Source organism: Macaca thibetana, chromosome 8, assembly GCF_024542745.1.
Source record: "Macaca thibetana thibetana isolate TM-01 chromosome 8, ASM2454274v1, whole genome shotgun sequence".
Taxonomy (NCBI): Eukaryota; Metazoa; Chordata; class Mammalia; order Primates; family Cercopithecidae; genus Macaca; species Macaca thibetana.
The window spans coordinates 55,414,045-55,427,401 of record NC_065585.1 but is presented as its reverse complement, the minus strand read 5'-3'; the positions used below and the strand labels follow the sequence as shown (position 1 = coordinate 55,427,401).

Sequence of the window (13,357 nt, the reverse complement as noted above, 5' to 3'; positions counted from 1 at the left end):
AATGTGATCCTCAAACAGAAACTGCCCTTCTTGTGAGCAAAATCCCACGTGCAGGGCAAATCTCCTGAATTACAGAGGATCTCGAGCTCTATCTATAGTAGTCATCTACAATTAAAAATAACACAGATTCATTGTGAAATTCAGAGACAGTTCACTTGGGACTCTAATGCTAAGAGTTAAGACTCAAATCTTATGATGGCAGCATCTCAAATAGAGCAGGCAAAAATGGTCCTTGTAATAATTCACTTCTGGGGCCCAGACAGGCTGGCCTCAGAGTAGAAAGAGTTTGTATACAAAGGTTTCTGGTTTTAGTTCATTTCAGGTATTTTTCAGACGTAGAGGTTTTTTTACCCTATCCTCTTCCTCCCTCTTTGTTTTCTGTTCCAGTCAAGGCTGAAAGACTTACATATGAATTTTAGAGAAAATAGAATCTTAGGCAAAGTCACTGGAAAAAAAAATATTAACATCAGAGTAGAATAGATTACCCGAGACCAATGGAAAGCAAAAGTTTTCAAAGGGTAAGATTTCCAAGGAGAATCTATGACATAAAGGATTTCTGTGAACCCCTGACCAACATCCATGGCAAAGCAATAAATAAGCTCTAAGATCCTCAAAGAACTTTTAAAAGTACAGACAAAATTCAAGGCCAGTTTTAATCATGAAGTGCTGTGCTCAGCAAAACTAAAGTCATCATCTTTAGTAGTAGTAGCTTAAAATCCTCATTCAGTTCAGAATCAGGGTACCAGGAACTTAGAGTCAAAGGATGAATGGAAAGCCGGCAAGAGACTCTACATAATACAAGCAGAAGAAAAAAACAAATAGTAATAGCTAACATGTATTGAGTACTTACCATGTGCCTGGCACTATTCTAACTGTTTTGCAGGTAGGAGTTATTACCATGCCCATTTGCAAGTGAGGAAACTGATGCATGGAGAGGTAAAGTAAATTGTCTTCCATTATATTGCCACCAAGCCACAGAGCAGAGATTCCCGCCAGGCTTCCCAGCTCCACACCCTGAAGAAAAGAGTTTTAGAAAAGATATGGGAACTGGGAGTACCACCTCTTCATGTCTCTATTTTGCAAGAAAATGGAGGTGTTTTGACAACCTTTATAACAGAGAAGATAGTCAGGACAGATAGTACACAATATCCTGCCCCACTCGGCCCATTCCCAGGTAGAGTGAGCTCTGTAAAGGCTATTCTGTGAGCCACAGTGCTATGAAGTGGCCATCTCTGAGAGGAGAGTAAAAACATCAGAGGCTCTTTGATAGAGGATCTGTCCCTCTTGTTGGGATCATTTCCTTGTGGTGTCTACTCTTAAGATGACCAATCTGTTCTGGTTTGTCTGAGACTTTGCCAGATTTAGCACTAAAAGTCCTGGGCAATCCAAGATAGTTAGTCACTCTAAATCTTATAAAATCATTAAAATCATTATGGCATAAGACACCTACCTAATTTTGCCTCCCCCTTAGAAATCAAGATGGAGCTCAGGGAGAAGTAAACAAATCTGAGAAAATAATTTCTTTTCTTCACAGGTTAGAATGTCAGACCCATCCCGCCCAAGTGTGGTCACACAGGAGCTATCCAGTGGCAGTATACACTGACTGGGGACATGGATATTCATGTATTTCATGAGTTCAAGTGTCTAAGAACGACATAGGATGGTGAAGATCTTAACCACAGTCTAGAAAAGTCATGCTGAATGAATGTGTTCCAGAAAATGAAACAGGGCTGACAGTTACACATATAAACCTATCATTTCAATGTTTACCTGTGAAGGGTATTTGTCCATGACACAATGAACAGAGAGTCCAAGGACAATTCAATTACCCTGTGTATTGGTAACACCATATGTAAATAAATCCCTCACTATTTCAAGAAAGAGTAATCAGAACACACAGCAAAAACGGTTTGGTAAAAATGCTGCAAAACATGGGAGAAGTAACACTGAGGATTGAGAAATCTCAGGATGCCACAACTCTGAGAATATATATATAGTCAGCCAACTGTACACTTTAAATGGGTAAATTGTAGTGTATTAAATTATACCTCAATAATTTTTTTTAAATAAATCTTAAGTGGAAAAGAGACCTGGCCTCTAAAACCTGAAAGAAAAAAAACTTTAAAGCTTCTTTAAATGCAATAATAGAAGGATAAGAAAAAAGTGCCAAAGAAAAAGGAGAAAAAGAATTAATAAACTGGGAGTTTACCTCATGAAGTTACAAAATGAACAACTAAGTAATTCTAAGGAAAATTAGAGAATGGAAATAATAAAGATAAAAGCCATCATCAGTCTATTAGAAAATAGATACAAGAGTCTATAAATAAAGAGTTTAGTTTCTGATTATTAACCATTTCCTCTATTACTTCATAACACAAAAAAAAGCTAAATTCATTTTTCATCAAATTGGGATAAATGTACTTTTGGGATGATCTAATTTAACATACAACCTATGTAACACCATAAATAATTTGGTGTATGAATGGGGTCTGGGGCACCACAAAAACACACGCAGCCTTTTTTTTTTTTTTTTTTTTTTTTTGAGACGCAGTCTCGCTCTGTCTCCCAGGCTGGAGTGCAGTGGCATGATCTCAGCTCACTGCAAGCTCCGCCTCCCGGGTTCATGCCATTCTCCTGCCTCAGCCTCCTGAGTAGCTGGGACTACAGGCGCCCACCACTGCGCCCGGCTAATTTTTTGAAGTTTTTAGTAGAGACAGGGTTTCACCGTGTTAGCCAGGATGGTCTCATCTCCTTACCTCGTGATCCGCCCGCCTCGGCCTCCCAAAGTGCTGGGATTACAGGCATGAGGCCACCGCGCCTGGCCTTTTTTTATTTTTTAAGAGATAGGGTCTTGCTCTGTTGCCCAGGCTGGAGTACAGTGGTGCAATCACAGCTCACTGCAGCCTCAAATTCCTAGGCTCAAGGGATCCTCCTGCTGCAGCTTCCTGAGTATCTGGCACAACAGGCATGTGCCACCATACTTGGCTAATTTATATATATATATATATATATATATATTAGAGGCAATGTCTCACCGTGTTGCCTAGGCTGGTCTAGAACTCTTGGCCTCAAGAGATCCTCTTGCCTCAACCTCCTAAAGCGCACTGTGAGCCACTGCACCTGGCCAGACATTTTAAATAGCAGCAGAAATTAGATATTATGGCAAGTCTGTGTGACTACAATTTGAATTCAGACATAGTGGACACTAGAAAACAACAAGGGCTCCAAAAATATGTGCCCAAATAGAAGTAATGAAAGCAGACTTTCCAAACAGTAGGCAGAGATGTGCAATTAAATTGCTTCTCATGTGGATAATTCTATGTAGTATGCTCCAGAGTATAAGGATTTATTCATCTGTGCCCCAGACATTAGAACTAAAAATATAGCATATAAACACTTTTATTTCAAAGCCAGAAATTTTAGAGACCAGAATTAATTGCTATACTTACAGAAAATTATCACACTCATGTTATTTTTTTAAATTACAAAATAATTTCACTTCATATTGATATTAATGATTCTCTCTGTAGTATCAGGTAATAAAGCCAACTGATAAATAAATCCAACTGCTGATTATTTGAGAAGTCAAGAAAAAGATTAAACACCTACCAAGCTAGCCATTTAAAAGACCAAAAAATAAGATTTAGAAAGAGGATACAATTAGAAATGTGGAAGAGATTTACATTAATTTTAAAGCCTAGGTAAAAATGTTACATTTGATCTAATAAATTTGAAGATCTAGAACTTTAACATGTACCACAATCACCTACAGAGCTTGTTAAAACAAGAGTGTCTGACTCAGTAGACTTGGAGTGGTACATGCACACAAAATAAATCTCATTTCTAACAAGTTCCCAGGTGATGCTGATGTTGCTGGTCTGGAAAATACACTTTGAAAATCAGAGTTAGGTAAAGTGGAGCTATTTCTGTGAAAATATGAACAACTAAATGACTCAAGAAGTTAAAAAAAAAAAAAAAAAACCTGAAAAACATAAAAGAGTTATTGAGCAATTACTTTTTTCTTTTTTTCTTTTTCTTTTTTTTTTGATACATAGCCTCACTCTGTCACCCAGGCTGGAGTGCAGAGGCACGATCTCCACTCACTGCAAGCTCCGCCTCCCGGGTTTATTTCATTCTCCTGCCTCAGCCTCCCGAGTAGCTGGGACTACAGGCGCCCGCCAACACGCAGGACTAATTTTTTGTATTTTTAGTAGAGACGGGGTTTCACTGTGTTAGCTAAGATGGTCTCGATCTCCTGACCTCGTGATCCACCTGCCTCAGCTTCCCAAAGTGCTGGAATTACAGGTGTGAGCCACCGCGCCAGGCCAAGGAATTACTTTTTAAAGTGCTTCTTAAGGTAGAGAATTTGCCTGTTGAATTTTTTAAAAATTATTAAGAAACAGATGGACTACAGCATGAAAGCATATGAAAAGGTCAACAGTATAATAGCAAAAGTCTGTTTAAATTCCAAAGCAGAATTATTTACTGCATTCTGATTTTGCTAATGAAGAAGGCTAAAATTAATATTAAGGCATTTATTTTCCATGAGAGTAATTAGAAGAGGGAATAGACTATCAGGAGAGGTGACTGAAGTAAGCAATATGTATAAATTTTTTTTTTTTTTTGAGAGGGAGTCTCGCTCTGTCGCCCAGGCTGGAGTGCAGTGGCCGGATCTCAGCTCACTGCAAGCTCCGCCTCCCGGGTTTGCGCCATTCTCCTGCCTCAGCCTCCCGAGTAGCTGGGACTACAGGCGCCCGCCACCTCGCCCGGCTAGTTTTTTGTATTTTTTTAGTAGAGACGGGGTTTCACCGTGTTAGCCAGGATGGTCTCGATCTCCTGACCTCGTGATCCGCCCGTCTCGGCCTCCCAAAGTGCTGGGATTACAGGCTTGAGCCACCGCGCCCGGCCGCAATATGTATAAATTTTAAAAAGAGTAACAAGTGTGCTGAATACCCTGGGTAGACTTGCTGAATCATTAGCATTTTCTGCCAAGTGTCATGAGGATGGACAAAGCATAAGGGGAGGAATTTTCATCTTATGTATCTATGCATTAGGAAAAAATTTAGGAATATTATTTTTGCAACAGAGGTGAAAAGTGAATATGGATCAACACATACTAAAAGTCACTCTTCATCATTACTTAGGAAAGAATTCTTAATAGAAAGATAGTTTTTCAGGGCTTCCAGATGTTTAAGGGAGTTCTACATCTGGCAGCAAAAGGACAATAATCACTATCATGAGAAACACAAAAGCATAAAACTCACTGAAAGAGTAGATACACAAAAGAGAAAGAGAAAGAAATCAAACCTGATCACTACAGAAAACCACCAAATCATAAAGATAAACAATAAGAGAAAAACAAAGAAACAAGATATACAAAACAACCAGAAAACAATTTTTAAAATGGCAAGAGAAAGTTCTCACCTGTCAGTAAAAAACTTTGAATATAAATGGATCAAATTCCCCAACTAAAACATACAGACTAAAAGGATCTTTAAAAAATGACCAAATTATATACTGCCTACAAGAAACTCACTTCACCTGTAAAGACAGAAATAATACAGAAAGTAAAAGGAGGCAAAAAAAGATACTCCACACAATCAGAACCCAAAAGCGAGCAGAAATCGCTGTAGTTACATTAGATAAAATAGACTATTAGGTCAAAAATATAAATACTAAGAAAATTATTATAGAATGACAAAGGGATTGATTCAGCAAGAGGATGTAACAATTGTAAATATCTATACACCCCACACCAGATCACGAAGATATACAAAGCAAATATTATTAGATCTAAAGGGAGACTTAAACCCCAATACAATCATAGTTGAAGTCCTCACTCTGCTCTCAGCATTGGACAGATCACCTAGACAGAAAGTCAACAAAGAAACGTTGGATTTAAACTGTGCTGTACACCAAATGGACCTAACAGACATTTATAGAACATTTTATTCAACATCTGCAGAATGCACAGTCTTCTCTTTCTCCAGGACTGACCATATGTTAGGCTACAAAACAAGTCTTAACAATTTTTTTTAAAATTGAAAACATATCAGGTATAATTTCTGACCACAATGGAATAAAACTACAAATCAAAACAAGGGGAACTTTGGAAACAAAGTACAAACATGGAAATTAAGCAACATGCTCCTGAATGACCAATGGGTCAATGAGAAATTTAACAAGAAAATATTTTAAAATTCTTGAAATAAATGAAAATATAAACATAAAATATCAAAACTTATACAACAAACCAAAACCAGTACTAAGACAGGAATTTATAAGCACCTACATCAAAAACATAGAAATATTTCAAATAAACAACTTAACAATGCACATCAAGGAATGGGAAGAACAAAAACAAACCAAACCCAAAATTAGTAGAAGGAAAAAAATAATAAAAATCAGAGCATAAACAAATGAAATCGACACTAAAAAAATTACCACAGATCAACAAAACAAACAGTTGGTTTTTGGAAAAGATAAACAAAATTGACAAACCATTAGGTACACTAATAAAGACAAAGAGAGAAGACCTACATAAATAAAATAAAAAATACAAAAGCAAACATTACAACTTATAGCACAGAAATACCAAGAATCCTTAGAGATTGTTATGAACAACTATTCACTAACAAATTGAAAAACTAGAGGAAATGAATAAATTTCTAGACCCATGCAACCTACCAAGATTGAATTAGGAAGATTAGAAAACATAAACAGAAAAATAATGAGTAATGAGACTTAAAAAGTAATAAAAAGTCTCCCAACAAAAGGCCATGATTGGATGGCTTCAATGCTGAATTCTCCCAAACTTTTAAAGAAGAAATAATACCAATTTTTCTTAAACTATTCCAAAGTGTTGAAAGAAGGGAAATTCTTCCAAACTCATTCTACAAGGTTAGCATTACCCTGTTACCAAAACCAAGCAAGGACACAACAACAAACTACAAGCTAATATCCCCAATGAACATAGATGCAAAAATCTTCAAGAAAATACTAGCAAACAAATTCCAACAGCACATTAAGATCAAACGAGATTTACCTCGGGGAAGTATGAATGATTCAACATATGCAAATTAATAAACATGATACATCCCATAAACAGAATAAAGAACAGAAATCATATGATCATATCAATAGAAACAGAAAAGGCATTTCATAAAATTCAGCATCCTTTTATGGTTAAAAACTTTCAATAAATTAGGTATGGAAGGAATGTATCTTAATACAATAAAGACCACATGTGACAAACTCACAGCTAACAGCATACTGAACAAGGAAAATTTGAAAGCCTTTCCTCTATGAACTTGAATAAGTCGAGCTTGCCCAATTTCAGCACTGTTATCCAACATAGCACTAGAAGCCCTACACAGAGCAAGTAGTCCAGAGAAAGAAATAAAGAGCATCACAATTGGAAAGAAAGAAGTCAAACTGTCCAAGTTTGCAGAGGACACGATCTTACATATAGAAAAACCTCCACCAAAAACCTCTTAGAACTGATAAACCAATTCTACCAAGTTGCAAGATACAAAATTAAAGTATTAAAATCAGTAGCATTTCTATACACCAATAACAATATAGCTGAAAAATAAATCAAGAAAGCAATCTCATTTACAATAGTTATTTAAAAAGACAAAGTCCCTGGAAATAAATTTAACCAAGGAAGTCAAAGATCTCTACAATAAAAACTATAAAACACTGATGAAAGAAATTGAAAAGGAGACAAATAGAAAAACATCCCATGCTCATGGATCAGAGGAATTATATTGTTAAAATGACTATGAAACCCAAAGCAATTTAAGATTCAATGTAACCTCTATCAAAATATCAGTGTCATTCTTCATGTAAATAGAAAAACAATCCTAAAATTTATATAGTACCATGAAAGACTCTGAGTAGCCAAAGCAATACTGAGCAAAATAAACAAAGCTGGAGGCATTACACTACCTAACTTCAAAAGATGCTGCAAACTATAGTAACCAAAACAGCATGGCACTGGAATAAAAATGGATGCATAAACCAATGAAACAGAACAGGAAACCCAGAAATAAGTGCATGTATTTGTAGCCATTTGATTTTTTACAAAACTGCCAAGAACACACATTGGGGAAAGGAGAGTCTCTTCAATAAATAGTGCTGGGAAATTGAATATCCATATGCAGAAGAATGAAACTAGACCCCTATTTAAAAAAAAAAAAAAAAAAAAAGTCAATTCAAAATGGATCCAAATGTAAGATCCAAAGGTCTAAAACTACTAGAAGAAAATGTAGGGGAAATGCTTCAGGACTTTAGCCTGGGCAATGATTTTATGGAGAAGACTTCAAAATCACAAACAATAAAAGCAAAAATAAATGGGATTTTATCAAACTTAAAAACTTCTGCACAGCAAAAGAAACAATCAATAATAGAGTGAAAAGACAATCTATAAAGTGGGGAAAATATTTGCCAACTATTTCTCCAACAAGGGAATAATATCCAGAATATACAAAGAATTTAAACAACTCAACAGCAAAAAAATAATAATAATAACCCAATTAAAACATGAGTGAATCCCAAAAATATACACAACTATAATACACCAATTTTAAAAAGCATTTCAGGAAAACAATGGGCAAATTATGTAAGTAGATATTTACCAAAAGAAGACATACAAATAGCCAAAAAATATATTTTCAAAGGGCTCAATATCACTAATCATCAGGGAAATACAAATCAAAACCAGAGGGAGATATCCTTTCACCCCAGTTAGAATGGCCATTATTAAAAAGACAAAAAACAAAATGCCAGCAAACCACATCCAACAGCACATCAAAAAGACTAGACACCATGATCAAAGGAGAAAGAGGAACTCTTATCCATTGTTTGTGGAAATACAAATTCATGCAACTGATACGAAAAAAGTGTAGAGTTTCCTCAAAAAACTAAAAAACGGAACTACCGTAGGCTCTAGCAAACCCACTACTGGAAGTATATTCGAAGTGAAGGAAATCAGTATGTTGAGGGGATAGCTGCACTCCTATGTTTATACCAGAACTTTCACAGTAGTCAAGATATGTAATCAACCTAAATATCCATCAACAGATGAATGAAAAAAAGAAAATGTGATAGATATACACAATGAAATACTATTCAGCCATAAGAAAGAAGGAAATTCTAATATTGGCAGCAACATGGATACTTCTGGAGGACATGATGTTAAATTAAATAAGCCAGGCACAAAAAAATAATTATCACATGTTCTAAGTCATATGTGGAAGCTAATAAAGTTGATCTCATAGAAGTAGAGAGTAAAATAGTAGTTACCAGAGGCTAGACAAGGTAAAGGAGAGAGGGGATAAAGAAAGGCTGATTAAAAGTTATAAAACTGGCTGGGCGCGGTGGCTCACTCCTGTAATCCCAGAACTTTGGGACGCCAAGGTGGGCGGATCATGAAGTCAGGAGATCGAGACTATCCTGGCCAACATGGTGAAACCCCGTCTCTATTAAAAATACAAAAATTAGCTAGGTGTGGTGGCGCGTGCCTGTAATCCCAGCTACCCAGGAGGCTGAGGCAGGAGAATCGTGTGAACCAGGGAGTTGGAGGTTGCAGTGAGCCAAGATCATGCCACTGCACCCCAGCCTGGTGACAGAGCGAGACTCCATCTCAAAGAAAAAAAAAAAAAAAAAAAAAAACTACAGCTAGATAGGAGAAACAATTTCCAGCATTCTATAGCACTGAAGGGTGGCTACAGTTAACAATAATTTACTGAATATTTTCAAATATCTAAATGAGAGGATTTTGAGTGTTCCCAACACAAAGAAATGATAAATATTCGAAGTGATGATTATGCTAAATACCATGATTTGATCATTACTCATTGTATACATGTATTAGAATATCACACTGTACTCCATAAGTATGTGCAATTATGTGTTAATTAAAAATCAATACTTTAAAAAAAACTAGGTGAATCCATGCACACTGACGACTTACTAAAAATTGTCTTCTTGGCCAAATGCAACTCTTACTACAGCTGCATTCCAGTTTGCTATTATTTTAAACAAAATTTTAAATGTAGATAAAATATGTCACAGCAAAAGCTATAAAGCTGCAATAAATCATTCTGAAAGCACAATTCATAAGAATTTGCTTACATAAGCACTATGTTAGTAATTTAGCTGTGGATCTTCTTGACAGGTAGACACTATTGAGTGCATGATTCTAAAAAGAAAAATAAAGGCTTACTGTGATACTAACCAAGTCTGCTCAGCATTAAACACGAGAGCAAGATGCACTAGCAGTATAGTTATCACAAAGGAACCAACCACAGTTGACCCTTAAACAACAGGGATTTGAACTGCATAGGTCCAGTTATATGCAGATTTTTTTCAATAAGTACAGTTGGCCCTCCACACCAAACTCAAACCAAACCCAGACTGAAAATACGATATTCTCAGGATGCAAAAACCTGTATAAGGAGAGCTGACTTTTCCTATCCTCAGATGTTTCAGAGCCAACTCTGGGATTTGAGTATGCATGGGTTTTAGTACGCACAGGTGAACCTGGAACCAATACCCTGCAAATAAGGAGAGACAACCGTACATTGATGCCTATTAATATAAATTGCCTTAATCATTAGCCATGAGAAAAAAAAAAATGGTCTGCATTGAACAGACTCTATTATGTCCTAGTGAAAATTAGTAACAAAAAAAAAAAGGCTGAGTATGCAGGGTATACCAGAGGTATGCCCCACAATCTTGAAACAAAAGTTTTAAAAACTTTAAATTCAAGACCTAGTTCTTCCATTTACTATTGTATGTACATTGTGAGAGTCCCTTCATCACTCTGAGCTTCCATTTCCTCCTCCATTATCTTGCAGCATTTAATTACAATTTGCAATTATTCAATTTATTGTGGTTTTGTCCATATCCTTTAATAGAATATAAACTGCATAATGATAAGGATCTTGCCTGTATCAGTCACTACAGTATCCCTATCACCTAGCACAGGGCCTGGCTTATTGTAGAGGCTCATTAAAGATATTGAAAAAATGACTTAAATCTTACAAATAAACTCTAACTCCCAAGATTATCTTAACTAAACAAGATCATTTAGTGCCAGCTCTTTTGTAAACCATAAACTATTGTTAAAATAATTATGTCATTATTAACCAAACTTTTCAAAACCAAGTCTTCCTGAATTTACAAAAAGCGAAATGAAGACTTGCTAGCTCTGCACTGTAACTAGTAACACTGCCAATGAGTCACTTGACTTTGTAGACTACAGCTGTACATCTTAAAATGGAGCCAGCCTACCTCATCCTGATATGAGAATAAACTAATGTATGTGTGGTAAGCTGCATAATGATCCCGATCCCAGTGTCCTAATCCCTGGAACCTGTGAATTTTTCCTTAAATGGCAAAAAGGACTTTTCAGATTTCTCTAAGTTAAAGATCTAGAAACAGGTAACTTACCCTGGATTATCCACGTGGGCTCAGTGTAATCACAAGATTCCTTTTTTTTTTTTTTTTTTTGAGACGGAGTCTCGGTCTCTCCCCAGGTTGGAGTGCAGTGGCGCGATCTCAGCTCACTGCAAGCTCCGCCTCCCGCGTTCACGCCATTCTCCTGCCTCAGCCTCCCGAGTAGCTGGGACTACAGGCGCCCGCCACCACGCCCGGCTAATTTTTTGTATATTTAGTAGAGACGGGGTTTCACCGCGTTAGCCAGGATGGTCTCGTGACCCACCCGCCTCAGCCTCCCAAAATGCTGGGATTACAGGCGTGAGCCACTGTGCCCGGCCACAAGGTTCCTTTTAAGAAGAGGGATCTGAATCAGAAAAGGCAATCTGATGATGGAAGCAGAAATTGGAGTGATGCACGTTGAAGATATAGGAAGCCAAGGAATGCAGGCAGCCAGTAGTAGCTGAAAAGGGCTGGGAAATGGAGTCTCCCTTCAGAGCCTCCAAAAGGAACCAGCCTTTTGACACCTTGGCTTTAGCCCAGTGACACTGACTTTAGACCTCCAACCTCCAGAACTGTCAAAGAATAATTTGTGTTAAGTTGTTAAGTTTATGGTAGTAATTGCAATAAGAACCTAATATAGTGAGTCAAGTTGGTTTAGCCGTGAGGCAGTATACTGGAATAACGCATAGTGTTTCTTGTCTGAGGGAAAAGTATAAAGAGATCTCTATGTTTGAAGGAAAAAGGCATCAACTATTGAACTATGTAATATTATCCTAAAAAGATTAATTGCTTAGGACCTTGATATTGTTAGAAGATTGCCGCAGCAAAAAATACTAATCCCCACCTCTCTGACAAGGACATTTTAGAACTATAATTAAGGCCTCCATGTGTTGTAGTACATGTTTTTTGTACATTGACTCATTTAATTCTTGCAACATCCCCATGTGGTTACTATCAATGTTCCCATTTTTTTATATAGGAAGGCTGTAGTTCAGAGGAATCAAATAACTTGCCCAAGGTGAAACACATGTCTAAGTGAAGGAGCCGAGGTTTTTTGTTTTATGTTTTGGTGGCAATTTGGCTATGAAATCATGAAGTTTCCTTACAGATCAAGCTGAGAGCAATAAGGAAAAAGTGCTTTGTCCTGCCTCCTGCTATCTCACTGGTTGCCTGGGGACTGACTTCTCATATGCTCTATCTCTACAGTACCTATGTAGAACAAAATGAAATTGGACTTCTGCCTAGAGTTGCACAGTTTCACTCCAAAGTGTCCAAGATTGCAGATTTCTCTATCCACATTAACTTGCCAGACATTTAATTACATGGACAGCTCCTTACTCTGTTCCATAGTTAAACTTTAAAAGAGGAATAAAAACTTATCATAAAATGAATTCATTCTTTTAGGACTTTGCTGGGGACTGGCTGGACTGAACAAACTTTGGTGTGTTTTATCATTTTTTTGGTGTTTCCTCCTAAAAAATAGATACATGTGTAAAGATAGTGTTCACTTGCAGCTTGTCTTGAAACTCTATGCTTATCTCCATAGGCTCCTGGAACCATGGATCTTCCCATGGCCAAGATAGGGATAAAATATACTAGGTGATTAATAATGCTCTTTAAAGTCTGAGAGACCCCTAAGAATACTAGCTTGTCTATACTGTTTACTGAAAATATATGGACTAATATTGTAGACTTGGTTCACTGGGTTACACAGCCTCATTTTGGCTACAAAACCAGTGAGACATAAACATCCCTCAGTAAACTTTTGCTTGGTTTCACATATCTTAGTGGATTGTAATCCAGAGACTAGATGTGCCCTTTGCAACTGAGAGGGGACCCTTGAAAGCTGCACATGAATGTCTCAAATCTTCCTGATATTTGCCTGTGCTTTCTTTCTCTTTCTGCTGTTTTG

General features: G+C 36.9%; 1 long non-coding RNA gene across 4 annotated transcripts in view; it reads right to left on the bottom strand.

Moving 5' to 3' along the window:
- LOC126961162 (uncharacterized) overlaps positions 1–13,357 on the bottom strand; it is a 716,366-nt gene that overhangs the window by 606,197 nt on the left and 96,812 nt on the right. For 2 of the 4 annotated variants that reach the window (XR_007728206.1, XR_007728207.1), the window contains exon 4: positions 851–1,014. This is a non-coding gene — a long non-coding RNA (uncharacterized LOC126961162). Of the gene's footprint in view, positions 1–850; positions 1,015–4,914; positions 12,918–13,357 lie in introns of those variants that run through there. The other 2 variants (XR_007728208.1, XR_007728209.1) reach the window with 1 other exon arrangement.